Genomic DNA, 20,488 nt, shown 5'->3' on the forward strand with positions numbered 1-20,488 from the left:
AAGTGTTGTCTTCCACAGAAAACTGTATTTTTGTTGGGAAAAAAAAAAAAAAAAAGGACCAGGCTGAAGTTTTTCTACAAAGAAATCTCTAGTTGGGTAAGCCACAAAGCGTCCCAAGGGAACTACAGTTCAGCTGACTCATTGTCTCATTCTCGTATATGGCATATGCTCCATAGCCAGACTCCAACTCCTGCTGGAAGCCTGTCTGAAGGAGATTTGCAATACGCTACCTCCCTCTGCCAGGAGGAGAGTTTGGAGTGCAGCAGGAGAGATATAGTAACCAGACATCAGGATTGATAGGAGACGAGATGATATGGTGCCTCAATTAGAGCCTTTGTTAGGCTCCCTGGCAGCACTATGCTATCTAAACACCTGGGTTTTCATCAAAAACACTCCTCTTCCTCCCACCCCCTCCAAATGAGAACAACTTCCACCTGCAACATTGAATTTTTTATTTTGGAACTTCGTGTACTACCTGTCAGGGAGCCCGGTGACAACATCTTTTTGGTATTATTGTGACTGTCCCTGCTTTTTCTCATTTGATCTGATCTTACCTTTCTCTCTCTTGTAGCTCCTGTTTTCTTCCACGACTACTGGCCCTTCTGTGTCCTCACTTATATCATCAACATTTTTCATCATTGTCTTTCCAGTTTCCTGTAAGTCTCTTGTAACACATATAGTCATTTCCACATCTCCCTAGCTCCCTTCCCCATGCAGATACTGATTCACAGCTGTGCAAGCCTACCCTTATCCCCACACTAACGTCTTTGGAAAATTAAGTCTGGGTTTAGACTTGTATCTGGGAGACCTGAATCATCACTGGAGTTCGAGTTTCTTTTTTTTTTCTAGATTTTTCTTTATCATGTGATATTATTTTGGCCCATATATACTCTCTTGATGTTCTATTTAGTATTTGTTTGGTACCACCTTTTCCCATTTTTTTTTTTCTGTTTCCTCTCTGGCAGACAAGCTGGTCAGATGAAAGGATTTTTAGCCTCAGAAGAACATCCTTTGGTGATATGGGGGAGCCATCACTTATGAATGGGGAAATGAAGCACAGAGAACTTCAGTGCCTTGATCAAGGTCACAGTAAGAAAGCTGTAGCAAAAGGGGGTAATTGAATTTCAGTGCCCTGAGCTCATGCCTAAGGTACAGGGCCATTCTTCCAGGTAAATAAATCAATGTATCACTAGGCATTACTGATATACAAAGAGGCGGTTTTGGCAATGCTATCTGTCAGAAAATCCTAAAGATTTCGCCCAGAATTGACCTGCAGTGGCATATTTTACATTTTCTGGTTTTTTTCTTCATGGAGGAGAGAAGGAAGCTAAAAAAGTTAAAAAAATGCAGTAAGGCAAGTGTTGCTTCCCACCACACTCAATCCAAGGCTACTCCTCTATTCAGGAAGGTGATGAGGCTCTCTTATTTCAGGGAGGAGCAGCATTGGAGGCTGCTGGCTGGGGAAGACGACCGCTTGACTTCTGCAGGCTGCCGTTTCAGTGCAGAAGAGGAACAGATACTTCTTCAAGTGTCTGACTGAAAGGAAAGCAGACTGCATTACCAGCTTCTAGCAACTTCCTTTCCACTACCATTTTTTAAATTAATATGTTGCTGTGCTCTTTTCTACTTCATGTAGCTTGTCAAGGACTTTTCACATTACCTAGAAATAGCAAGTAATGCTATGTTTTCATAAAAATAAACTAAATAGCTTGATGCTGATGATTAAATACTGTCTACTTAACTCCCTGGTATCCAGATTTTTGGAGAAAGCTGCCTATATTGTCAAGAACTAGCATGATTTTGGAAAACTTTGGCACAATCGCTAAAAGCATGTTAGATATTTCAGGTGTTAAGGAGCAATTCTTCCTTTACGAAATGGCCGTTGCTATAAGTCGTTGAGGACTTCTTATAGACAAGGTACAGCTAAATCTGTCTGCCTGCTCTGGGTACGTTGGTGCGGTAATCATATAGTTGGATCCATGGGCTGACGTCTTTACCGATATCTTTCACTGGCATCAACTAAGCGTGCATTACCTCAGGTAGCATCAGAGTGCTTGCTGCACAGTGCCTAAGGTCCCCTCTGGATACAGGTTGCCAAGCCCTTCAGTTTTCTTGAGATCTCCTCCACCTATAATACTTCTCTAAGGACAGCTTGTAACATATGGCCTTGAACTAGATACCTCCTTGAAAACCTGCCAGCCCCCAGCCAGATCCCAGTGGAAGCACCAGTTCTTGTCATGATGATTTTGTTGCTCTAGCCAGCTGCAATAGAGCTGCTTTTAAACTATATCGGTCTTCTTTGCAAGGGCATGTAGCGATAGGACGAGGGGCAATGGTTTTAAACTAGAGCAGAGTAGGTTTAGATTAGACATTAGGAAGAAGTTCTTTACAATGAGGGTGGTGAAGCACTGGAACAGGTTGCCCAGAGGTGGAGGCCCCATCCCTGGAGACATGCAAGGACAGGCTTGATGAGGCTCTAAGCAACCTGATCTAGTTGAAGAAGTCCCCGCTTACTGCAGGGGGCTTGGATTAGATGACCTTTAAAGGTCTCTTCCAACCCAACAGATTCTGTAATTCTTTGATTCTATGATTCTTTCCTTTTCACCCAGGAAGCACCCTAGATGCCACTATGTTGGCATTTGCTTCATTTTTTTCCTTCTGCAGCTGGACTGGAGAACCTAAGATAACGCAGTGAAATTTTTGCCGTTTGGGTTCCTTGAATCTCATGCATTAGGATGTTCCTTTCTATTTGTACTCATTTCTAGGCTCATTTCACTGATAGAAATGAAAACAACGTAAAATGATAGATGGACATATATAAGAAAATTGTTGATATAAGCAACTTTCACACTGAGGGTCATCATCATAAAGTGGCACATATTTGTGCCAACATTGTTTGCACAATATCATAAAGTGGTGATTCTCTGTGGACTAAAGTATCACTTCACTTTCTGAGTGTAATAACTTAAAGTAGATTGAATAGCTGATTCCCAGCATTTCTCTGTATGTTTAATGGTTGAGATGCGTTCACTGTGTCTTGTTTCTCTTCACAATCGCTTCTATCTGGACCTGCTTATAAGATCAAGGGCAACATTTTGGAAGCCTTTCTCTACCCCCTCCCTTATTGCCTTTCAAAATAGGAACAAACAGACCGCATTTTCTAAAGACTGAGCATCTTCCCAGACTTATGTTGAGCAAGTGGACACACATACTATTTATGGTAGAAATATTCTTTATTTCCCGACCTCACAGACACGGCATAAGCAAAGTTGTAAAAGTTTAACCCCTGGTACCGTGGCACTCCTCACTGTTTATGATTTTGCTTTATAACCTGTTTGAGTGAAATCTGCATTTGTGTTTGAGCTGGTAAAGACTCTTTGTGCGCTGCCTGTGAAGGAGTTGGGTAAGTTTATCTGAGAAGACAAGATGGTTTATCCAACCCTTGGCTTTTCTAGAAATCTCCAGGATTTTTTTTTTCTGTACAGGACATGGGGATTGTGGTGGCTTCCAAGGCAGAGGAGGCAGAGAGGGCCACCAGGGGAGGACTCGTGCTCTGATCAAGGAGAAACTCCTTAATATCTCTCTGCTACACCAAATGCATGAGGAGGATGTTTCCTTGTGTCCCTATTCTTCAGAGCACATCAGGAAGGCGAGGAGGTAGTTACAGGCCGGGTAAAGCACACAAGTTCCTGCCCTCTGGCAGTCCTGTCCTGCTTCTACCAGCAGCAGGGATATGTCCAGTTCATCCATGGCATGCATCACAGTGGAAGGGACAGTAACGCACATCAGAGGGATGGTAAGGGATGGTGTGCAGGTACAAAAGAGGCCATGATGGTAAGACAGGTAATAGCTTTTATTAGGCTGGCCTGTTTACTTAGGAAAAATGGATAAACTGTCAGGTTTTAATCAACCCTAAACCAACTGCCCAAACAAACGGCTGCATAAACCATTATGCCTTGGCACTTTTCCATTCAACATTTGCCTGAGAATTTTGCTTTATAAGTCTGGAGAACTACCACCTTCATAAAGAGAAGAAACGACCTAGGGAAAACCTCCTACTGTGATGTCTTTCAGTAAGAGGGCTTGGGCTACTCAGGGTAGCTACCAACTGATTCTGCAATTTGCTGCCTCACTTCATTTTCCCAGCCTAGTACCATGTAATCAATGCTATCCTGCAGTCCCACAGACAAAAAGTGCAGGCAATGTACCTATCATCTGGGCTCTTGTTGTTTACTGCGGATTTCATTATCTCGTAATTTCCTTACTTACTGCTCTACTGGGGATAACACTGGATTAATCTGTCCCTGGTTCTTATAATTTGGTAAGCAAAGCTTTAACAGTAATAAATTATCAGTTTTCTAATGCACATTGCTGGTGTAATCACGTGCCGGACTTTAGTTGTTTTTTTCTTACGCACTTTATTCTTGTGTCCGTTTATCTCGGTTTTTTGAAGGTAGGGCTCAGGTGTGATATTTTACCTGATGACGAATTTTGAGATCCCTTTGGAAAGCAGTAATTTCTATTGTTCTCTTGTCATTTCTTTTCCCATTCCTAACCCTGTTTTAATAAATTTAAGACATTTTAATACATTTACAATGTTTTTTGCAAGATTCTTTCTGAATAAGAATCTGATCAGTTAATTACATTTTATACACTGTGGCTTTAACAAAATAAATAACAGTAACATCAAGGTAAGGCAAATATTAAGTGATGTGCTCTTATTATAGCAAGTAGTCTTTCATGTGTTAACCGAATTTAGCTAACGCAGCTGACATACAATTGGAATGGTAAACACAAGGCTGACATATTATCAAGGGAGTGAAAAGGAATTCACTGTAGTTCAAAACATGCAAAACCAGATGTGTGTTATTATTGAGGAATTAAAGATCATAACTTCCCTGTGGAATGACTATTACTGTTACAGAGAGACCAAAACCTGAGCTCATGTTCACAATAAACAGTTATACAAAAAGGGTGAGGTTTTCAAACTAGGTTGGTTAGATTTGCCCTTTAAGAGTAAGTTATTTAAAAATAGTGATGCGAACTGCTCCCAATGAGAGTAGTGAATAGCTGAATAAAACCATAAAACATCTTTTCAAGGCATGTCAGAAGCAGGCTGATTTCAGAAGCTACGAGACAAAATCAGATCCAGTGTGACCTGCTTTTCTGAAAAATGAACCACTTAATGTGGATGCCTAACTAGGGATGTAGGTTCTGCATATAGATATCTTCATTAGGAAGTTCATTTTGAAATTCTGTTATTTTCCACTCAGTAAAGTTTTTTACTGAAGACCTGCAGTTGTATCAAATGTTTACACGGCATGTAAAAAACCCACGTATCCTATCCAGTCGTCACTGTGTCTGGTGAAAGCTAGTACTCAGTTCTGAATAATACATTTGTTTTTATCCTGGTCTTTAAATTAGTAATTTTGGAATGTGAATGTAAAACAGAAGTCAGTAACAATCAACTTTCATAGCTGTAGCACAGAGGACATGTGATCTAGCTCCAGAAGGCGTTTGAGCTTCATGCATTTATAACATAACCAGTGTAAATTTCATAGTACCATTAATACAAAGAAAAGGTTTTACTCAAGATAGAAATTAGTATGGATTTATACTCTTGTTTGCTCCTTTCTATAGAAAGCAATGAATTTAATTCTCCTTTTTGTTACTCTGGTATAAAGACAGAGTAGCCCAACAAAATGAATCCCACAATGTTGGGCAAATTCCTGTACTGTCAGTCATATGGTCATTGAAATCAAAAAGCTGTGGACAGCTTGTCCTTCAGCAGGCAAGAAGTGCTGACCTAGTCTTTATGCTTTCTGCCTGGAACACGCTTCTGTCCTTCCGCAGCTGCCAAATAAAACTTTATTTTACACTCATCTCACTATATAATATGCAAACAAGTTGGATTGCTAGTCTAGATTTATAAATGCAGTGAGATGTAACACAGTGAAGGGAACTCTAACTTGTTTGACTTAGAGAGGAGATATGTAAATTGCCAGTCATCTTCAATAATTTACTCTGATACGACATTATGATGAAAGCTGAATAAACTGCCAGCAGCTGTGGCCTTGCCTTCTGCACTTATGATCTAGAATTAAGACTTTGCTGGAAATTATTTAGCGGACTTCACTGTCTGACGGAAGAAGCTTATCACATGGATATTATTAGTACTCCATTAACAAGCATGTGGTGTTATCTGAAAAGAAAAAAGCAATTTCCCTGAGAGGAGGCAAACAAGTTTAAAAGCTCCTGCCCTCTTTGCAGTGGAATAAACGTGACAAGTTTGCTACAAACACAAAAGACCGAGACATTAGCAAGACAACAACCTTTAAGCTATTAATAGTTTTCCATTTTATTGGCTAAGGTTTTATACAGCACAACACAATTCATTACATCTTCCCTGACACATCTCAAGATGGATCCTGAAATACTTTTCAGTGTTAAATAATACAACATAGTAGACACTATAAATTACAGGGTATGGTGGTGTGAAGGATGTTGGATGGTGAATAATTCACAAAGACCCGAACAGAGGAAAGAGGGACCAGTGCTGGAGCAAAAAACAAAGGGGAAAAGAAGTTTTCACAGGAGATCTGAAAAGTTAGTGGAAAAGGCAGACTCAGGAAACTATTTCAGATGGCTTAAAAAGAAATTTCTGGACCAGAAACAGACCCATACTGGTAGAACGGACAATTTGTGACTGGGGTGGAAATAGTCTACTTAGTGGTTCAAGTCCAGTAAATTTTGAAACAAAATAGCCTTTGGAACAAAACCTTAGCATGAGTAGGGGATTCAATTCTTCATATGTCTCTAGGCAAGGCCACAGAGGAAAGTATCATGCTGCTTCTCCGGTCCTGGAGGAGGTCACATTTTCATCTGGTCCTGAGAAAGTTCCCAGCAGCCCTGCTCTATCACACTCTGCAGCCTTGGCTGAGGGTTTCACAGCCGTATTACACATCCTGAGGAACAGGGTTATACCGTGGATGAGCTTATGGTACCCTGAGCTCCAGAGCTGCTGCTGTAAAAAAGCGGCACAGGAGCACTTCTGGGTGAGTAATGAGCTATTAGAGACAGCTGATGTGCTGGCCTCTTGAATGTGAAGCAAGGGACTGCCACGACATGTTTACTACCACCACCAGAGGAGCAATCTGGGATGCCATTGTGAAGTGTAATCAGTAATAAATGATTAATTAATGGCTTTTAAATGGGCCGAGTTCAGTATGTGGTGGTGAGGATGTGAATGGAGCAATTATTAAAAAATTCATGTGTTCTTGGTCATAGAACTGATAAATACTCCAAAGTGCTTTTTGATTACAAAGTGGCAGGCAGTTCACTTGCACACCACATTTCTGGTTTTAATTGCCAATAAATGATGGCTTTGCCCATGTTTGTCAGGCTCCCTGAAAGCACTCAGCTGCCATTTAGCACTTGTGGGCACACTGGCATAGTATATTTTCCTGAGTGTTTGGAGACTCTGATTTAAATGCCTGAGATGCAGTCTCAGCTCTCCTTACCTCCCCCTCCCCCAGCTTTTCCAATGTCAGTCAACAGAGAACAGGCTAGGAATTAGGAGATTTAGCTCTTCTGCCATTTACCTGACGTCTGGTTTTCAACAGATCAGAGACACATATATTTAAGAGTTACTCCATTGCTAAAATGGAGGAAAAGATGCAATCACCCACCTGCACAGAGCACTTTGGTATCTAAGGATGAAAAGTGTTATCATTAATTTCTGTTTTGGAGAGCTTTGCAGACCTGAAGAGCCTGATTTGTGCAGTAGAGCATTAAATCCTGTTTTTCTGTAAAGTAAAAGGGAAGACAAAGTATAGACAGTTGATCCAATTTGGGTCCCCCTGGCACTGGAGTTGCAATTTTGCACCAACAGAGAGTTATACCTACTTCACTTCAATGACAGTAAGGGCACTGATTAGCAGCTAGGGCCATGATTTCCTGGTACGGATTGATAGTGAAACATCTTTTAATACCAGTACTGGAAATTCACTGTGTACGCTAAGGAGAAGGTGAGATAATTTCTCGGTAAAGAAATTGCTTCTGCAAGGAAGAAGGTTTGTTCCTGCAAACTGATGCCAGCTGGGTTCATCAGAGGATGTGAGCAGAGCCACTGCTTGGCCGGAATTTGGGAATCCTTTGCTCCCTATAGCTTGCTCTAGGCTGATCATCAGAGCAGTCGTGCTGGAGGCCGGGAACAAACACAGACCTTCCCTGGCAGAGGAGGGAATCGGATCCCTCTCTCCAAGACCATAAAACAATGCTTGAGCCTGCAGATGCCAAGGTTTTCTGCGACGGAGCTCTCTGTCCCTCTGGTGCAAGCTGTTCTGTTTCTGCATGACTTGGTTGAACATTCCCTGTCCCAACATGGCTCTACAGGGCACGTACACTTAGAGGAAGAAAGGCACTTTCCAGTGACTGCTCAGAAAGGGGCTTATGAAATAAAGTTACAATTCTAAGAGAACTCAGGTCAATTCAGGTTAGTGAATTGCAAAAACAGAGGTGTGCCTCAATGCAGGCTGAAAACAAGCGTGGGCTCTTCAAGAGTGGGATGGAGATCTTGGAGCTTCTTCCACCCAGTTGCTCTGGTGGTAAAATCCTGAGCTGCCCAGCTGTGTTCATACTCCTTGTAGGATAGCAGGCATTTTCTTTGGGCTCTGGAGCCCTTCCAGCAGCAGGGAGCATGAGCCGTCTGTAGGGGCTTACTCCTAAGTTTGAGCGATGCTGCAAGTTTGTCACTGCTTCTCCAAATAAGCCCGCTTTCTTGTTTTTCTATTCATCACTTTACCAATGAGTTTTCTTCTCCTTCTGTTGACATCTGGGGTAAGAAAGTTTTTCATCAAAACCTTGCTCCATTCCACATATTTCTGTTTGTTCTGAAGAAGCAGCAGTTTCCAAGACTTCTGGGCAAAGAGAAAAACCTTTACCGTAACAAATCTTAGGGTAAAAATAGACACAGAGACAAAGAGCAGGAGCAGCAAAGGGCTATGAGCAGTTGCTTGGGGCTTTAAGTGAGTGTTCACGATCACTTTTCTGCTGGTGGTACTCATGTCCAGCTGAGACTCAGCATTATGCTCCAGCAATTCCAAACAATTCCCTGCTGTTGGGGTCTAGTTAAATGCTGTATATCACAAAGGAAACCATCACAGTAGGATTCAGTCTTACAGATGGAAACTATTTCTCACTCCTTCATGGACAAATGCAGGTTACTTGCTCCCCAGGTGAATCCCTCTACACACACTGAGGCACAGGGAGGTTCAAGAAACCCTAGAGAAGACAGATGAACTTCTTTTCCTATCTGAGTGTGTGCTGGGGGTGCTTCACAGCCTCTCTCATGTGCATCTACACCTGGCACATGTTTTCAGAGACGTTGGAAATCACCCACCTAAATCTAGGGCCCCCTAACCTGGCAAGTAATACATGGGTGGATCTTTCTCCTCACTGGAATGCAGGTCTGGATGAAAGCTGTTGGGTGTGTGCTGGAAACTCGGGCATCTGTGGCATACAGGTGCAGTTTCTCACTGAACGGCTTTTTAGCGTCTATAAAGGAGAAATTGAAAGGGTGGAAGAGAAAACTAATAACAACTTCATTCCAAACTATCCATTGCCAAGGCACCTTAAAAAAGCAAAATGCTACTAAAATCCCCATCTAGCCACAGGAACCTGACTGCAGCAAGGAGCCTGCAGCAGGCTGCTCCCCTTCAGGCGTAGCCATGGTGGGTCTCCGTCCCTGATCCCTGAAGGGCAATCCCCGAGCAGAGCATGGCCCTTGGATGCGCTGTCAGAGATATATGAAGTGAAAGCCAGAGGAGTTACATAGTCTTTGGGTGGCAAGCAAAGAATGAAGTGTCTTTGTTTCTGACAAGAAAAAGGTTAATTTTTAGACAGTTTGCCTTGATGTCAACATTTGCACTCTAGGAAATTGTCTTGAAACTAGGAGGGAGCTCAGCCCAGGCCTTTGGGCTGTTGGTTATTTTTTGCAGCTCTTGAGGCCATGCCTATGTGACAAAGAGCACTGGGTTGCTTGCACAGTTATTTGCAAGAAGTTTCAAACATGTTGTTCTGGGTCCTTTGGTTCTGCAGGTATGGGCCTATCTTCTTTAAGTGCATAAGAAAACCTTGGTTCTCCCATAAAAAAGAAATGAAACCAGTTTTTTTGTGTCACAATAATCTTTGAAAATAAAATTGAAATCTGTGAAAATGCTGAAGAGAATATTAAAGCCAGGTCAGTTCAAACCACTTAATCATGAACAGAATTTCAAAATGTTTGCCAGAGGGTGTTTGGTGTTGGCTCATTCCTAATTCGAAGTAGGCTGCAGCTGCAGGTTGCACACACAACGATGTACTGGAACAGGCTTAGAGAACCTGGAAATTTGGTATCAAGTTTTGATCTTGCTGCACTAAAGCTGTATGTCTTTGAAAGAACAGCTTCTATCCTGGATTCTAGCCTTTCCTCATGTTGATACCAGCCTTTCTTTGTAAAGAGCCTTGCAATCCTCATATAAACAGTAATACTGGAAAAGGGAGTAGCAAAAGTATTATATGTGTGTGCATTCCTTATGGGAGGTGAGAGAAGTATTTGAACACATTAGGTGGTGGGTGAATGTCAGATCCAAGTTTTGAGAAAACAAATCTTCGTAGAGCGCTCTTTTGCCCTGCCAAATCCCCCTCCACTCAGAAGGCTTTGGTCTGAAAAAGAAAATTACCAGGCAGCTCCAAAGGAATAAGCTGGTTCCCTGCTGGAAACAGCAGATGCCCAAGATACCACAGTTGCTGCTCTGTGCATATGCTGATTTCCCCAAAGGCATGGCCTGGGCTGCTCTCCTCTTCGTCTTTTTCAGAGGGAGAAAGACTCAATTATTTTCATGCCAGACGCACACAGTCATGCACGCTCGAGCCCTCACACTGCAAAGCTCTCATTCCCCTCCCATTTGAGCCTCCAATCTCTTTAGAATTCCTTTAGAAAATGTGTAGTCCCTCAAGGCCCGAAGACGTGCAGAGATGCCGTAATTCCTCCAGTCCTGGACGTACAATTTATTCTCATCACCTTGTCCATAACCTTCCATTCATTTTCAGCTTAGTTGCAGCTCCCTCTCTTTCTCTTCCCCTCCCATCTTCTATACCTCCGTCAGGCTTCAAAATGAGAGATATATTTCAAGGAAAGGAAAAAAAATAATAAAAAAATAAAGGGAAGAGAAAGGTATAACTTTTCAACTCCAAAATGTTCCCTGTAATTCCCATTTTATGGGAGCAGGACACTAGTCCAGAGGCCAGACCTTGATGACTAAGATTTTGTCCTTCATTTATCTATGGGTAAAGTCCTGAAAGACTGGGAAGCTTTCTTCAGAAGGTGAGGGCAGGAATTCAAGGAGCAGAGGGCAAGCCGACCTCATTGATACTCTGCTGATACTGTGGTCTCAAAGAACATGGGCTGCAGTTGCTTTGACTACTGGGAAATTGCATCTTCCCTTTACAGATGGTGCCCTTGGCTTCCTTACCTCCTAGTTCAACAAGTCACCAGCAGGGGAAAGTGCCTCTGTCCTGAGCTTAAGTATCAGCTTGACTTGATTTTGTTTCTAAGATCTCCTTCCTTTCTGTGAGCTTGTTGCTGTTGCTCCTGAGTAACTGGCTCCACTGTGAAAGCACATTTGTGTTTAAAAGATATCCCACAGAGAGCAATTGGGATAGGTTAGAGAAGCATGCGGAAACAAGGGTGTGAGAGTTATTACTCTGCTAAAACATTTGCCTTTATTGCTGCTACTACTGAGATGGCTGACACATTCACCCCCCAGAGGTGGTCAAGGCCTGTTGACTGCTGTGCTGCATGGTGCCTTGCTTTAGGAAAGACTGCAAGACTGTAAACATGACACTTTGCTCCTACCAGTGGCCATCGAGTGTGCTGGGTACTGGATAACCACAGGAAACACAGAAGACTTGGAAATTAGTGAAATATCCTTTCTGTCCATTCTCCTTCCTGATTGGGAATGCCAAATGTAATGGCATTGTGTAATGGGTCACACCTCCCCCTGCCATGAAGGGGGGTGATTTCACATGCCCATGAACAGCAAAGGCGCTCGCAAGAACAAAAAACCCAGAAACTTCCTTGCTAAAGAAGGATGAACTGAAGAAGGGTTAAGAAGAAATTGCCCCTGACTAGACGACGACTCACTCCAGGCTGCAGAGCTGTTGGAAAGCTGAGAACTTGGATCTTCAGAAGGGGCTGACTGCATTTTGCCCACCTGAGCAGAGGGCAACTGTGCTAGCAGAAGCTCTACCTGACAGAGGCCCTCCAGCAACTGAAGAAGTTCTGCTGCATCTAGACACTGGAAGCAATATCTATCAAGTTCTGAGAACCAGATGTCTCCTCAAGTTACTTGGCTTGTACCATGTTGTATTGTGCCTCACAACAGAGGAAGGCACGTGGCCCTGAACTTTAGAGAAGGGGTGAGCTTTTCTGTGGTCCCTCTGAGGACTGGGACAGTGTCACTTGCCTCTGGAATGGCACAGTCTCTCTGGTCTGCTGGGATGTCATGCACAGCTCGCATTTCACACCAGCCAAGCCCAGTGGTGGTCACATTTTCCTGGAGGACTTGTCACTAGCCGCCTTCCCTACTGGGGTCTGGTCCATGCTCACCTGTGCTTCCAGGGGGTCTGATGGCTTATGCCGTCATTACCTTGGTAGTCATCTTTTTAGACAAAATCAGTGCTGGGAAACGGTTCTGAATTGGCAGCTCTGGAAAAAGAAGCCCGTTTGGTAATGCGCTCTTGGTCTTTATTGTTTACACTGCAGTAATGAGCTGGCAAGGTCAGGGCCTCCCTCCGCTGGATGTTAGCTCTCTCTAGCAGATAGCTAGTGACAGACAGTCCTGCCTGGATGGGATTATGCTCCTAATAATGAATACAGGAAGAGGGAGAAGTCTTAAGACACTTCTTTACAGAAATACTATCAGAAAAAGTTAGGGGAGTACCAGCAGGTGAATACAAGTCTTCTGAGGACTAATGTAGCACACTTTTTCCCATCTGTATCTGTGCATAACAGCTTTGTCTTTCCCTGTCTTTTGCAACACCTCTTGAAGCTAGATAACAGTCTAGATCCCCTGATTTCTAGCTGTCATTGCGAAGACCTCCACAACTGTATGGATAGAGCTCTTTGTGGTGCCATCTCTTATGCAGCTCAGTTCAGTAAGCGGAACATCTAGGAAGCTTTAAAGTATTTTTCATCTGGAAATACTGATTCAAACTCCATGTGGGACTAGATATCCTTGTGGAAAATAACTTTGTTTCTTACACTTACAATCATTTTAAGTGATTTTTTTTTAAATGGAAAAAGGGCGTAAAAAGATTTTTGGTTTTTGTATTGCACTAATTTTAAAGATTAAAAATTCTTGTGAGGCTGGATGTGATATATATACACTCAATGCATATCTCATAAGTCACCAGGTGGATGTCATCTGGGAAGGGCTTTCACCATCTTTTGTTATCAAAGTTAGATATCACTTAGAATTTCACAAGATAGGTATTTAGTAAACATGTTGCTGCTGAGATTAATGCAGATACTAAAGATGAAACTCATTTTCCCTTTTCAGCCATAGCTTCCTTAGTTCTTCTCATTTAAATATGTGAGGTCACCTACTTAGCATTTCCTTCCATAGCGGTCAAGCCAATCACATATCCAGGACTGCTGCACTTGGCACTGCATAAGTCTGAGAATTCAGCTATAATTTCCCCATTTCTCCACAATTCCCCCTGAATCCTGACTGGAGTTCCATCAGAAAGAAAGCTTTACTTAACGTTGTCTAGAAACACAGACAAACAAACAAAAACCCAAAATAAACAAGAAAACCTAAACGAACAAACAAATAATCAACTCTGAAAATTCACTCTTTATCACACATATGCTTGAGGCTTAAAAAACCTTTCCTTATAAACCTCAGATAACAAAATGAATATTGTACAGCTGGACCTTGCTCCCCTTGACAGGGGAGAAAGTTTTGGTTTCTTCTCTGTATTACTTCCAGTATTTATGAATTCCCAGGATATTTCTGGTAGAGTTGTACCTTGCTCTTACTTTTTCCTTTTCTTCCCACTGTAGAGTTTGGTATTTATTAGTATTAGTATTAGTATTAGTACTTGTATTTTGCTGTTCCCTTTATCAGGTTTATATAGTGCAAATGCAAGTGAAACATACAACAGGCAGGAAATGAGAGTGCTTCTATGGTATTGCTTTTGCAACCTATTATACTAGCTGGTGTAGTTGAGGGGCTCCAATAAGGAACCGGAAGGCTGGCTATTAGTCCCAGCTCTGCTGCTGAGTGGTTTCAGCAATTTTATCTTAGTTCGCTCATCAATAAATACAGACTATATATAACACCCTTCATCACTGTTGAGCACTTTACTAGCTACTGATGAAAAAGGTGTATAAGACTACTGCGCAATCAAGAAGGAGGAAAGAAGATGAGAGTGAAAGAGAAAGAAGTTGCACTAGATTACAGAGGAGATGAAGCAGATTAATCCCACTCTACCTCAGATTCAATATGTTTTGAGGGAATTGTAAGATCTGACATCATGCAGCCTGCATGCATATAAATAATAATTAAAAAAAATTCTTTCTGCTGCAGTATCCTTCTTTGGATTATGTACACTGGTATAATGGTTAAAAAATCACTTTTCACTGCTTAAAATGGCAGTTTGCTTGGTTCTTGTACTTGACCTGGTTTAGATACTGAAGCCAGAGCACATACATACATTTTCAGTCTCAGCTTGTCTTGCCTTGATTTGCACTCGTATTTCTTTCCTCCAAAAACAGTACCACTGAGGGGAAAAGAAGAGTCTGTGAGTGCAGTTACTGAAGTTACATAAATCTGAGGCGTGGGCTCAGAAGAGAGAGATACAAGGCACTGTGGTTTGGCACCAACAGACTGAAGAGAGATGAATTTCTATTCAAATGGACTTCTCTGCTTCTTTCAAGGAAGGTGTACATGTGAAACACCATGTCCACTATTCCTTTCACCAGTGAAAAATCCATTAAATTGAGAATAATATTTTTTAAATCCCTTGTGGAAAATTTAGTAATCATCAAGCAGAATAGCGCTCTCTTCCTTCTCTCATGCCTGACCATACAAACAGTGGTTTGCCCTTTGAGTCAATTAATAACAATGAATGTGAAAGACCTTAGAAGGAAACAAATGCTCTTGTGTGCCTCATAAGATATTTCCTCATTCATTCATTTGTTCATTCACTCCAATTGCATTTGCAGATAGGAGACCTGAAGGGTAGAAAGGTTCCTTTTGACTCACAGCCTGGGGTTTGCTCATAATTTGCTGAAGGAAATGCTTTTGCTCTCTGTTGCATCAATTGTGCTCAAAGTGCTCCTCACAGGGGACAGACAACTGAGTGGGGATTGGGGATGGAAGCGGAAAGGAGAGCAGGATCCCACTTTGTGCCTTGCCTCAAATAGGCTGTTGCGCACTTCTAGGGTTGGGAGAAGCATACAAAAGTTCTTCACCTCTGCCCACTTCTTTCCCAGCCCAACCCAAGCTGGAGGGGGTTTGCACGCGTTTTCTGACAGGTCTCTGACCATCTCCAGCGCTGGGAAGTGCCCTCCCCCAGAGACTGCACTGCCTTTCATGTGATGCACTTGGCTGGCCCCATCCTTTGCTGGCAGCGAGCCTCTAGTAGTAGCAAAAGAAGAGGTCAGCAAGGACCTGCTGCATGGCTAGTCAAAACTAGCCAGGCAGCCAAGAAAAGTGATATTCCCCGCTGTTGTTTTTGGTGGTGTTATCCCTGAGAGTATCTTCTGCACAGTAGCAATCTCCTAGCTCCGATTCCAGTTATTATAAAGCAGGAAATGGTAGGTTTGAGTATTAGGACAAAGTGGTCAGCCCCCCTGTGCCCACATCAACATGCTTTTCCCCTTTCCTCTGCATCAGTAACCCAGCACAACCTCCTTCACAGTCAGTCACTGTGAGGATCAGAGGGGCTTTAACTCATCAGAGAACCAGAGAAGTAAGCTTGTAGCTTCTGCTGACAGCTGCCTGCTTTCCCTCGTCTCCACATCCCTCATCTGTTCCCTGCTCATACCCATCTGGTGCTTGTCTACCTGCAGACTAGTTGGTAGGTGTTAGTGGCCCCTTGGCTGCCTGGCCCACACAGGGCCCGCTTTCCCTCACCCCTGCTATAAACAGTGGACTTCTCTCTCATGGTTTGGACCAATATCTGCATTTTGCTTTATTCCTCGTTCCAATCCTCATGCACAGGCATCCAGGTAGAGGCATGTTCTCTAAATGCATCTATTTGGAGGACAAATATATTGCCCTACTTTAGCCCCTGTATTGCTGAATTTTCTGCATATTGATAAGTGCTCTTCCAAGGGACACAACTGCATGTGTCGAGCAGCTGAGTCATCAGCTTGCATGCAGTTGATGAAATACTCTTTCTGATGGTTTGAGGTGTCTCTGCAGCCTTTTGTTCTTTTGTGTGTGTGTGTGTAAAGTCCCAAGGTAGGATCAGTTACATGGGAAAGCTTATGAAGGAGAGGGAAAGAAGTTATCATTCATTCCCATTGGCTTCCTTTGGCACCTCCTCTCCTTTCTGTTGTTTGCAACAGAAAAGGCCACACAAGCTGGTCTGGAAAGTCATTGCTCTTCACTTTTATTAAGACACTAAACCAATAATAAGTCTGCCTGCTGAAAACACAGAGCGCTGAATAAATGATTTATGAAGTACTTGGCATAACAACTTGTGCTGCCTGGAATGAGTCAGTCTTTCCAAATAGCCACCGAGGAATTATCTCCTTCCTTTCTTCCTGTCTCCAAATATAAATCTGGCAAAACCTCAAACCAGTCCAGGGGCTTTATCAGCATCTGCTGAGAGGCAGAGTAAGAGTAGGACGTCTGAGCTTGTCTGCACCAGGTGATGGAGGATGGCACAGAGAGTCAGCTCTGGCCTTGGCTGCCCGGCAGTACCCTGTCCATGTTGGATGAAGGCTGCTCCCAAGCTGCTGAGTCCGGTGGAGAAATGGGACCCACAGCCTCTGTCAAAGTGTTGTGCAGCTACTGTGTTTGGGCATGAGCCACACTGCACTGTGCTACAGAGTTGAGCGCTGTCCTGCAGCTAGCTGGGGCTTCTCATGCCTTGTTTCCCCCCCAACATGTCATCCAAATATCCCATTAAACACCACAACTGTCCCCATTCACCAAGCCATCACTCAGTTTTCATTCATAATCCGCTTCTTCTGACAGACCCCTATAAAGAAACTGGCATAAAAATCTCCCAACCCTATGTAAGCTACAGTGTCTCATGTTTTATGAGACATAACACGAGACGTTCACATCGCCCAGACCATTTAATCTTGGGGCCAAAAGCAGTCAGAGTACTTTTCACTTAGCTTCTGGCATGGGTCCAAATCCCACAGCTGTCTCCACATCATTGAAGCTCTATGCCTGTAAATAGCATTAATATTTTTCTACCTGACAATAGATGGTGCTCTTTCTATAATTATCTCTCTCCACAATCCCTGTATATAATTTTTTATTTTTTTTTTTTACTTAGGATGAACGTAACAGATTATCCTTGGGTTTGGGCATCACAAGATAGCAAGCAGCAACGGTAATAAATAACCACCTGTAAACAAACCTGCAGCATAGATAAACTCTCTGTTATTGTTCATCTGCAACAAGGACTCAGAATAGATCCTCAAATATTAAGTGCTCAGGTAATGAGGGGCATTTAGATAGGCAGATAAATAGGTAGAACAAATTATGGAAATAATAAGGAATGATCTAAATCTCTTCCCTAGCTTGTACCAAACAAACTCCTTCTGGCTCAGAAAAGATTTGTCATGGTGTTTTTTTAATTCTATGTTTGAATAAAAAGGAAGGAGATGCTAAGCATCATCAGGCAAAATTCTCTCGCACTTTCTTTTCCCCTGTATTCGTTTTAACTCTGTAAAGTACAGAGAAGAGTTATGTTTTTTCAGGACCTATAGAAATCACAGTTGTAACTAAAATCAAAGACAGTAATATTTCCAGTCAAGTTTACAGGAGGAAGGATCATAAAATACCTAAAATTTACCCCTCAAATGAAACACAGTGAACAGCATTTAGAATAGTATAGTGACTTTCAGCAAATACTGGGAAGCTGTAAGTTCTTTGGCATGACTTCCTCCCATTCTTTATGTTATTTGTACCCAAGTTAAAAGCTTCAACCTGACATCTGCCTTCAGTCCTTTTCCATTCACATAGGTTCTATAATGCCTCTAATTTTTGTTCTAAATTGATTTTATACTTGAACCTCAACTTGTAGGACCTGTTCCTCAGGCTCTTCAGAGACCGAACAAGAGTCTTTAGAGACTGACTGAGCAGCATCTCAGACCTTTTCCGCAGTGCATTTGAGCCCTCCAAATATATTCCTCAAAAATGCCCTTGGGTGTTCACAGTTTGCAGTATCAAAACCCTCCTGCTAATACCTACCTTCCTTTGAAAGCACAGCAGAAATTTGTGGTCTGTAGCTTCTTGAGGGATGCATCTATCTATCTGTCCTACACCAGCCAATAAGGTAAATGCTGGTGCTGACTCACTCCTCTCTTATCCTTTACCCCATGCTCTGAGCCATCCTGCCCCGTTGGGAGTGCAGCTGGGGAGGCCTTGGTGGTGGCTCACCCAATGATCTCAAGTCTACAAGAGCTGCACAGGACCTCCTACCACCTACTGCTACAGATGCATCTCCAGTGTTTAGATTAGGAGGAGAGTCTTGCTAAGGTGATGTCTTTGGTGAGTGAGGAAAGGTTGATTTTTGAGGGGGAAGTCATGCAACGGGAACCAGGAAGTTTGTGTTCTTTCTTCTTCCTTCTGTTCTGCGCCTTTTTGCTGGCAGGTTATACTAGTCTGTTAGCCTTATGGGCTTCCATGATGTTATGGATCTCTCGTTTCTTCTCATCTACTGCTTTTCCTCTCATTTGGACAAATATGCTGCCTCCCGTTGCTTATGTCTTTTCCCCTGCACCCCACTTGATTAATATATAAAAATACGAGAGGAAGAAATTCTGTTTAAAAGGGCAATTTGTGGAAATACCAATCTATATAATTATCTCTTTAGCAAATAATAGAAATATGACTGACTTCTAAGAAAAATCCTTAGGTTAACAATGTTTAGATAAAGACATTCCCTAAAAATTGCAGACCTCCCCCCTGCTTTTTCCATAGGAAATCTTAACACTTCTGATTGTTGGTGTTAGAACTTGATGAGAAACAATCCAAAGTGCTGAAGTGAATTCTAGACCTATTAGTGCTTTAGGCTGGAGAAAATAAAAATGTTTTATAACTTTGAAGTTTTTTACCCTTGAATTATGATGGGATAAATAAATAACTAAAAAAATTGAAATGAAAAACAATCAAAATGACAAAATAAGCACTCTATCCTTAACAAGAGTTTGAATTATGACAAACAGGGATTTTTGGGGGGATGGCGGGAGTGGGGGAACATTCTGCTGACAAATGAGCAGTTAACCTTTAACACCCACCAGCATTTGGTATACTCTAAGAAAACAAGTATCATGATAGTGACTTGGAAACAGTACTCTTTCTTACCGAGTTAACAGTATTTCCATTGTTCCTGATACTCTTAATTTTCAGGAGAAGATAGAGATGTGCCTTAATATAAGGTCTAGACTGTAAAGGCCAAATCCTGTTTTCATTTATATTTCTGTAAACCATTAGTGTCTGTGCTGAAGTCAGTGGGATTATTAAATTTATGCCACTATAATTAAGAACAGATGTTGTCCTGTGATCTCTAATGCTCCATGTACACCTCATGTGTTGTAATTGGTAATCACTGAGAACTATCTCTGAAGAAGGCACACAATAACATTTCAGCAAAGGACACAGATGTACTCAAATAAAGCAACAGTAAAATCAAATGACCTTTCAATCTGTTTATGAGAGACTTTGTCTTCTCCGCTTCGAGACAGCTGGAACAACGAATAAGAGAACTTAATCTATATCCCAGAGAGTCTTCGCTTCAGTGAAATCCAAAAATACACACAGGCTCCTCAGCTGTCGTGGTCCTGTTTGTTTTCCCTCTACAGGTCTGAGCACTTGAGGAGCTTATGTCTTTTGCGTGCTCAGGGTGGGCTCTCATAAGCCCTTCCCCAGAGAAGGATTCATGAGTAGTATACTACAAGCAGTCCTTGAGCAAAGATATAAAATGGATAAGGATTAGCATGATAAAAAAGAAGTTTCTTTTTTTCCTGTTGTACTGCAAATAAAGCTCATTGCTGGTTTACATGCTTGGCTGCTTGTCTTAACACAATAAAATCCCAACAGGATCTGTTGTACTGTCTTTCTACAGGAACCAGTGGGTCACGTTACTGAAAAAAATCATCACTAACTATCCTACTCATACCTTGTCCTCACCAAGGTAAGGTATCATCTCCTACATTTTAACAATGTTACAGGGATGGATTCACGGGATGGAG

This window comes from Chroicocephalus ridibundus, chromosome 3 (genome assembly GCF_963924245.1).
Source record: "Chroicocephalus ridibundus chromosome 3, bChrRid1.1, whole genome shotgun sequence".
NCBI lineage: Eukaryota > Metazoa > Chordata > Aves > Charadriiformes > Laridae > Chroicocephalus > Chroicocephalus ridibundus.